General features: G+C 36.7%; 1 pseudogene; it reads right to left on the bottom strand.

Annotated features, from left to right (window-relative positions):
- Window positions 1–463: 463 nt before the first annotated feature.
- The window catches only part of LOC132238847 (peptidyl-prolyl cis-trans isomerase A-like), a 51,288-nt pseudogene continuing 41,968 nt past the window's right edge, over window positions 464–9,783 (bottom strand).

The following is a 9,783-nucleotide window of genomic DNA, read 5'->3' as shown; positions in this document are numbered from 1 at the left end:
GGATTTGACCAAGATCTGTGTGTTCTAAAGGCCAACTCTTATCCATTACAGGACACTGGAAAGAATGGCCCTATAAGAGGAAACTAGTGGAATTTCAGCAATCTTTTTTTTTTAAATTTATTTCTTTCAGAGAGGAAGGGAGAAGGAGAGAGAGATAGAAACATCAACGATGAGAGAGAATCATTGATTGGCTGCCTCCTGCACACCCCACACTGGGGATCAAGCCCACAACCCAGGCATGTGCCCCTGTCCGGAACCGAACCCGGGACCCTTCAGTCCACAGGCCGATGCTCTATCCACTGAGCCAAGCCGGCTATGGCGGAATTTCAGCAATCTTTATTTAGAAGGTTTTCTATTAAGCCTTTAGTTCCTTGGCAAAGTCTGATTAAACAATCAGGTGTTGCTTTGTAGTCCATTTGTGTTTTTGGTTTGTTTTGTTTTTGACAGACAACTGTTAGTTTTTATTTCCTAATCATAAACTTAACTCTGCAATCCAGCTAGACTGGGAAGGGGTAAGGAAATTATGGAACCCAATGAACTATGGCAAGAGCACAAAGATTATAGAACATTCCAAGCACATCGGGGTGAAGGGGTGCTCTCCTGAGCTACAGAAGGAATGGTCTGGCGGTTAAGATAAAACACAAGTCAAATTTATTAGCGTTGCCCACAGTCAGCAATGGTGATCTTCCTGCTGGTCTTGCCATTCCTGGACCCAAAGCGCTCCATGGCTGTCACAATATCCAGGCCCTCCTTCACCGGCCAAAGACCACATGCTTGCCAGCCAACCACTCCGTCTTGGCAGTGCAGATGAAACACCGGGCGCCATTTGTGTTCGGTCCAGCATTTGCCATGGACAAGATGCCAGGACCTGTATATTTTAGGATGAAGTTCTCATCCTCAAACATCTCCCCATAGATGGACCTGCCCCCTGTGCCATTATGGCGTGTGAAGTCACCAGCCTGGCACATAAATCCCGGAATAATTCTGTGAAAGCAGGAACCTTTAAAACCAAATCTTTTCTTCCCAGTGCTCAGAGCACGGAAGTTTTCTGCTGTCTTTGGAACTTTGAAAACAGCTCCAAGGAGACGCGGCTCAAGTGCTCGCCGTTGATGGCGATGTCGAAGAACACAGTGGGGTTCACCAGGGCTGGTCACGGGCGGCTCCAGGGCTGCGTGTCTGCAAAGCGGGCTCCATTTTTTTTTTTTGGTATGTGTTTTATTGTTGTTGTTATTTTTCCCCTTTTTGGAATATAAGTTATTCTTAGGTGAAATTAATTTAAACTGTACCCAGTCTCTTTTTTATATACATAATTAATATCTGAAAATGTGAAACATATAGTGTCTATTATCAAATGACTTCTGCAACATAACAAAATTTTAAAAATATAAGAACTATAAATAAACACGATTTTAGAAGCTGTCTTTCGTGCTATATTTCCAACATTTCATATATATTCTATGATTATATGTATTTTCTTATCACTCAAACTCATGGACAGCCAGCTTAAGTCCAACGAGCTTCCAAATGAGGCTTAAGACTCATTATTTTCAGGACGTATTTTCATCTTTTTCACAATTGTTTTTCTAAGTTTAATAGTCTACACTTTATAAGAATAATCTTTTTCTATTTTATACTCACTTTTATAGGTTAATGGCGAAATACAATAAATTGTCACTAGTTGCCCAAACACTTGCCCAAAGTGGCAAGACTCCAAAAAAGAATAGTTGGCTGCCAAATAGCAACACAAAGAAATTAGTTGACCAAAATGCTTTTTTGAGAAATCAGTGTAGATTATATATGAGCCTGGACTATGTGCAAGTCCAAGGAAAACGTATGGCAGAATGGTTTTTAGGGTGGAATGTAGAGGCAAATAAACCAGCATATGAATCCCAATTCTAGGTGTGCTTAGTATTTTATGATTTCCTCAACCATAAATGAGTATGGTATTAACACTTGTCTTAATCAGTGCAGGCTACTATAACAAATAACCATTGTCTGTGTGCCTTAAACAACAAATTTCTATTTCTCACCATTCTGGAGGCTAGAAATCTATGTTCAAGGTGCCAGCATGACCAGGTCCTGGTGAGGGTCTTCTTCCGGGCTGCAGACTGCTGACTCTTCCTTGTATCCTCAAATGTGGTTAGAGGGTAAGCTGGTTTCTTGCCTCTTAATATAAGAGGACTAATTCCATTCAGAAGGATTCTACCCCCATTACCTAATTGCCTCCCAATACCATCACATTAGGCCCTAATGATTAGGGGTTAGATTTCAATGTATGAATTTTGGGAGAAGACAATACATGAATTAGTTCACGTTTATCTTAAGGATAAAATGACATGGTGCAGGTAAATTACAATTTCTGACATATAGTAAAGACAATAAATATTAGTTATCATTATTGTTATAATTTTAATTATTATAAGTATTGTACTTTAGCATAAGGAATTCAACAGAATCTATAATACTAAAATTAACTCCTTATTGCTCTTTGGCATTCAGATCAAGCATACAGCAATAATTGATTTGAGCCCAGATCACATAGCTAGATAGAGGTACTAGATACTTTAGCCCAATGGTACAGAGTAATCAGAAGTTGCTCAGTTTAAGAAAGAGAAATCTTTTGCAACTTTTAGCAAAATATTACTCGGGTCTCTCATCAAAACAAAAGGTTCTTCCTAAGTTACATATACCCGATTCAAATGGGTTGATTTGTCTCAGGTCAAAGATAAATCAACGCTTGGTTTAGGAAAAAAACTCAGTCTCCTAGATCATTTATTATTTTTATTAATTTTAATTATTTCATTGGTCAAGTTTAATATATTAATAACACTTAATGAAGCAGAGTTCATCATTGAATGGATTCTTACTAATAATCAAAGTGAACACTTTAAAATGAAGTATACGCTATTTCTAAGCACTTGGACACCATTTGGTATGGCCAAGAGCAATTTACTGAATGGTGTCAGGAGAATCTAGATAATTATATGCTAGAAAAAGTAGGGAAAAATCACATCCCTCCATGTAAACTTACAACAGTATATTTCTGTGAATATTAACAAATGTGATTTTTCCCCCAAGAAGAAGAGAATTATGCTTAGTATTAATCACAACTTTAAATTGAAATGGAATAGTTCAATAAGGGTTAAGCATGATGTTTAGAATCTAGTTGTATACTCTTGCCAAGGAAAGCAACATGGACAGTTGCCTTGAGATGAGAGGAAAGCATAGTTTTAACCAAAACTTTTAAGTTTGTTAATATAATCCCAATGCTAAATCAGCTTTAGAAACCAATGGAACTAGAACAGGGATGGCTCTAGGTAATAAATTATTTAAATCACTATGAGAGACCTGTCTCCTAGACAAAGACTTTATAGAAAGAAGAATAATGACATTTTAAATTTGCAAACAATAACTCTGTTAAAAATAATCAGTCAATAACTAAGATAAATTGCCCTGAGCCTTAAATATGTCTTTAGCAAATTGAAAGAGAAATACAACTGGATGATTCAATGATATTCTTTGGCAACATTTCAAGGAAATTAAAAAGCATAATGTGAACATTTTTGTCAGGCCTCAGTAGTGCTGGTGAATATTCTATAAACAGTGATATTTCAGCATTATCCCTGGTCACAATCATACCAGATGTTATAATTCCAATTGTTATTCCCTGGCTCATAACGAGAAGAGAGGGGGGAAAAAATTATCCTTCTATTTATGACAATAAGAAAAAAGGTAACTATTTTATAGACTATCAGTTCAAAGATGGAAGGCTGGATAGTTTTACCTTAAACAGACCATATTATAGTGGCAAATACTGACAGTGTGTAGTTACAATGTCCTGTTTTCTCAAAATTCAGCTTGAATTTTGCTCAATTCACACTATTTCAGAAGAAAACTGAAAGAGACATAACCTCTGCAGTAGTCAGTGGCAACTTTCTATGAGATTGGAAATGTATTCACTGTGAAAATATTGAGTCACTAAGCCTTCAGACTGCATTCCAAAAGTCTACTAGAGACATTTCAATCAAGGGTGTGTGAATGTGACAGCCAGGCCATTTGGGCTAAAAAAGCATTGTACAGAATTATGTTGGTGAATTTAGTGCCCTCCAAATAACCTCATGTGTGGTCATGATATTAAGTCATGGAAAAACCTATTCATAAGTTGAATATTTTTTTCCAAAAAATGGGAAAAAAGAGTCTTGAATTCCCCCATAAGAATGCTAAATGACCCCATCTCCCAATGGAATGGTTCACTTTCATTTCCAATAGCAGTAAAGCCTATTGACCCCCGTGGTGTTATCCTTCTTGCTGCTCATGCAGTACTTTCTTTAATCTCTCGGATCAAAGATTGGTCAATAAAAATCATCTCTGCTTTTGTGGGGAGCAAACAAACTACACTCAGTCCTATGATAATTGTAAGTTTTCACAAAATCCTAGAGAAAGAAATCCTCGTGTGTTATTAAATTCGCAAAGGAAAAAACACAAAAACTTGTTTTCTATTTGGTGAGCCATGTAAAATGCACTAGGTTTTCTCACAGAAAGTAGAGATTACCTCTGTTGGAGAGTTGTTATTCTGTTTTTTCCCCTCTTCTTTCTAAAAATTTTAAATGAATTTTGAATCAGTGAAAGATCTCTTACCAATGACCCTGAACACTGAAGTCCAATTTTTCTGCAGAAAAAAATTACATGGAGGTGTCATTTTGAAAAAAGAACATCAATATAAATGACAGCCTCAATATGAACTGCCCTTTGCAATAAAGGAAACATGCCTCAATCCCAAACGAAAAGGACAACTTCTTTGGGGAAAGAGTAGACTGGTTGTTTTCTCCATTAAAGTTTGGTCAACTTTGCTAAGTAGTAGCAAGTTTCAGGAGAAGGTGGAAATAATATCTAGGTTTTGTTAGGTCTGTGATTAGACTCACTTCATTGACTTATTTCAGAATAGATCATCTAGCAGTCACTCAGGCGAGATTCATGGTTCCACTGAATTAATTTCAAAGTTGACAAATTGCTAATTTAGTAGGGCACATTTTGCCATTTCCAACATTAAGCTTTTAAATTTTTATTTCAATTTCCTAATTGCTGTTCATAAGAATACATACTACCTTCTGAACTTTTTTCCATCCTTGTTTAAATAAAATAAATAATTAGTAATTAATAAATTAAAATTAAAAGTAATGGGAAATTAACACTTTGCAGAAGTGAACTCTGTGGAGGATATTCTGGTACCCTTACCATCACAAGGAAATAATGATCAATTTCAATGATATTTATAACACCAATTATGTGAGATGGATATTCTAAACTCTGCTAGGCATTTTGTGTAATGCATTAGGAGGAAAGAAGTAACTGAAAACATGAAAATCTATAAGGACTATCAAATACAAAGTAGCAGAATCGATTGCCAGGGAGATAGAACACATTCTACATTGAGGTTTACATTTTCACATATTATGATCTATATTAAAATGAGTATTACTACTGGTATTCTCTGTATAAATATGATTTAAATAATTTTGGGTTATTGGGAATCAATATCTGCCTACTCCATATCTTATGGGACTATTATAAAAATAAATGAAAGCATGTATTTTCAAATCATCAAAAAACTAAGATTAAATATATCCAAAAATTATTGGTACTCACTATTATTTGAGAAAATAATTCAATGAAACTTTGTCATATTTATAAAAGAGTCATTATGATTTTTTAACTAATAATAATAGGAGCATTGGTTTGATGTTAGAGAGACTTGGGCTACAATTCCAGACCCATGGCTTATCCTTATTTACAGAGTCCTTATGCTTATTTAGTTATTGTTTTCTTCTTTTACAAAATTGACATTTAAAAACTATATATCATTGCTTTGTGGTATGGATTAAATATAAATACTACATTAAAAAACATGCCTGCTGCCACTCTTGGCTTACTCTAAGTGTTCTAAATAGCTAACTTTTACGGAGTACTTACTATTGTCAGTCCTCGAACTGAGTACTTTTCTTACATGAACTCATTTAAATTCCAAACTAAGCTACAAGATGCTGACCACATTTTTTGATGAGGAAATAAGGGCCCAGATAAATTTGGTAACTTTCCTAAGATCATTGACTTAGAGAGTGGCAGAGGCACGATTTGAAACCTACATGGTCTGCCTCAAGAGCATGAACTCTTGGACACCACACTAAAATCCATCTCTCGTTAACAAGAACTATTAATTTGTCAGTTATTTATGTTAACGTGTACAGCAGTGTCTTACACTGCAAGTACTTCAGGCTTGCATTCTTTTAACTTGGGGGTCAAAGCCTGGCTTTGTCCTGCAATGATGCCAACATGTCATAATGTCAACATGGGCAGCTCATTGAATAGCTCTTTCTTCTTCACTAGTAATATGAGGAACCGACTTTCAGTGCTGCAGAGTTGACAAAATATCGTGCATATAATATACTTAATAATCATGATATTTCAGTAGGTCATGGTGTACTCTGGGGGGAAAAATTCTACCCGAACCCAGTGACCCAAATGCTTTGTGATTTCATGGTTTTCAGATTGTTCTTCCCAAATCCAGGCCCCTGGACCCTCATGAAGAGTCAAACAGGAACCTGAACTCACTCAACCCCAAACAACCAGAACTTCTTATTTGTGCTTAATTTTCATACTCCCACTAAGAGTACATTGAAAACAGAGCAAAAATATTTTCAAACTCTGAATTCAGAGATGTACCTTCCAGCCAAAATTTAATTATTCTATCATTGCCACTTAGATCACATGCTAATAAAATTTGGCAATGCTAATTAATTTAAATGTAAATCACTTTTAAGAAAGTATATAAAAACTGTATGTTTCTAAGTTTCGAGAAAGTTTAATTAAATCATTTAATTTCAAAATGATCTTTGGGAAGACTCTACTTTTCTATCACTGGTCTGACTTGTGGTCACTAATAGTCAATCTTTATGACTGATACCATCTCAAAATTTATAACCTTGCAGTTAAGACTAGTTATGAAGAAGTAATTCTACACCCTCGCATTTATTCACACTTTCAAAAATACTTATTAGACATTTATTGAAACTCATGTAGCAACCACTATAAAAGAAATACATATTTTATATAGAAAACTAAAAATACAGAAATGTATAGAGAATATTTTGATCTACTTCCAGACTTTCTACAGTTTTTATATAGTTTCACCTATTGCATGAACAAAACTGCATGAATTAAGCTTAAGTAATATGATTTTCTGGCTAAAAGAGTAATACATACTTATTACACCAATATTAGGATATGCAGAAAATTGAAATGAAGAAAAAAATTCACAAAATTCACACAGAATTCATAACAATGAAAATTATCATTAGCAGTTATTGTATTTTCTTAATATAATGTCTCATGAGTTGTTTGAAATAGTTGAGATCATTTTGTATGTTCTGATTTTTCTGTGTACTAAGCACAGCATCATTCAGATAGCATGGATGGAAAGGAAGTTAGGATGGAAGCAGTAAATGACAACTGCCAGTGGATAGTCTGTCAAATTAAAACAAAACACTATGTCTCAGATCATTCAATAGGTTTAAGATACCTTAGAACTAATTACTGAAGAATCGTGGAAATATGAAAAAGTTAAAAAGGCCATATTGTTGTTCTATGTAATTCTGCTGTGGATAAATGGGGGGGGGGGGGGGGGGAGAAGTCTTTACTAGGTCTCCTAACTTAAAAATTCTTAGCATGAACTGAAACAGAATTCCATCAAGTTTGGTTAAAATCTTCATCCTTGACATCTATAATCTTCTCTCCTAATATGTTTATTTCTTAATGCTGCATATTGGAATATGATCTCAAAGTTTTAAACAATTTCCCCCAAAAACTGATGAGTACACGAATCACCTGTGGGTCCTGTTTAAATGCAGATTCTGATTGAATAGGTGGGATAAGATGGGAGATCCCTCTTTTCTCACAAGCTCCCAGGGGATGGAGATGCTGCTGGTCCAGAAGCCATGTCCAGCTCCCACAACCCAGCAACGCAGGGGTTAGATGACTCCTGGTCGTCGCCAGATACAGAACCCAGGCTTCTGCGTCAGGGCGCCCACTTGGCAAAAAGAAAGAATATGCCCGTTCTCTTGTAAGTGATTGAGACTGGTCAGTTTCTTCCTTAAAAATTATTTACAAGCCACAGATTGATTTTGTATTTTGATTTTCATTATTTCCTGTGCTTTCATAAGCCTGTTAGTGGATATTATAAGAAAAGGCATCAGGGACAATGAACTCTTAAGCATTTAAATCAGAAGTTTGATTATATTTAAAATGAAAAAGGGATGTAATGTCACATGAGTGGCTGCAACAGCCAGCCGTGAAGAAGTTGGAAAGGAGGAGCTGCCCAGCAAGTTGTAAGAATAATGACTCTCCCACAGGACACAAAACTACCTTTTTTATTCCGATTTCTTTCAATGCAAAGTGTTCAAATGATATCAGCAGGCTAAACCTGTGGTGCCCACAGGTGAGTGTAGACATATCCTGGGAGAGTCCCGGCCTGGGGCCAGGCACAGATGGCTGTCAGTGATCCTGGGCCGCATTAAAAACCTCCTGCAGCATGAGAGCCAGCGCAGAATATCATTTAGACCACTGTTGGGAACAAAACAAAGTGGGAGAGAATTTCACTTTTAAATGTCCATTCTCCCCAAACAGAAATAAACAAAAACAATCTATCTACAGAGCATCATGCTCCCCCGAGGCAAATGATCACATCTCTGCATCAATTGCTTTCAGAGAGAGCTTCTGTGAGCCGGGATAATTAAGTGCTGCCCTGCCCAGAAGCAGGGGGATGGGTAAAGTGACCTCCTGAAGTCCCAGTCCTGTAATTTAGGAAATGGTACCCGACTCCTCCAGTGTAAGGACAGAAGTGGTGGTAGAGGAGCTAGGGGGCTCTGGTCGCCAAAAGGCATGGGGCTTTAACCCTCTCTCTGCCGTGCCAGAATGTTAGCAGGGAAAATGTCTTTCCTGCTGATGTCTGGAAGCAACCAAATCCTGTGGCCCTCTAATCCCAGTGGAAGTCATCCTGTAATTTTCTATTTGCATTAGGACATTCTCAGGGAAGTCTCAGAACCCTGTGGGTGGCTGAACGGTTTCGTAAACAAGCACAGATTTTGATTTTTTTAACTCGTGGTTTGTACAGGAAAGGTACAGAATCAAAGGCCTTCATGTGTTTTCAGAGATCACCATTTAAAAATTTTTTATTTTATTTTTTCCATTACCATTTATCCCTCAATGGCCTCTTCCACTTTCACCCACCCTCCTCCACACACACTCCCCCTCCCTCCCCAACACCCTCCCCAACAGAGCTGTCAGCCTGCTCTCTATGAGTCTGTCTTTATTTTGCTTGGTAGTTCAGTTTGTTCATTAGATTCCACATATAAGCGAAATCTTGTGTACTTGTCTTTCTCTGACTGGCTTATTTCACTTAGCATAATGTTCTCCAGGTCTGAGACTAATTTTGAGTAATTCCCAGTTATACAGAATGGTGTTGGCTGAGAAAATTTTATTTTAAAAATATAAGTTGCAAGAATTGAAAATTTGTACTTTATGTGGATGATTAGCTTCCAACGCCTTAGAATGCCTGGTCCTGAACTCTACTGCTAACGCTAACTGGCTGCTGTTGTACTGGGTAGCATTGGTAGGTAATGTGAACAAGAGACAGAATAAATTTGCAAATCTATTACCTATCACTAAGAACAAAACCAAACAAAAAGCCAAACTCAACTACTAGTGGGATTCGAAGAGTCTTCATTGAAT

The sequence above is a fragment of the Myotis daubentonii genome, chromosome 7 (genome assembly GCF_963259705.1).
Source record: "Myotis daubentonii chromosome 7, mMyoDau2.1, whole genome shotgun sequence".
NCBI classification, from domain to species: domain Eukaryota; kingdom Metazoa; phylum Chordata; class Mammalia; order Chiroptera; family Vespertilionidae; genus Myotis; species Myotis daubentonii.
Note: the sequence above shows the minus strand (reverse complement) of the source record. Positions and strands in the feature narration are given on the sequence as shown.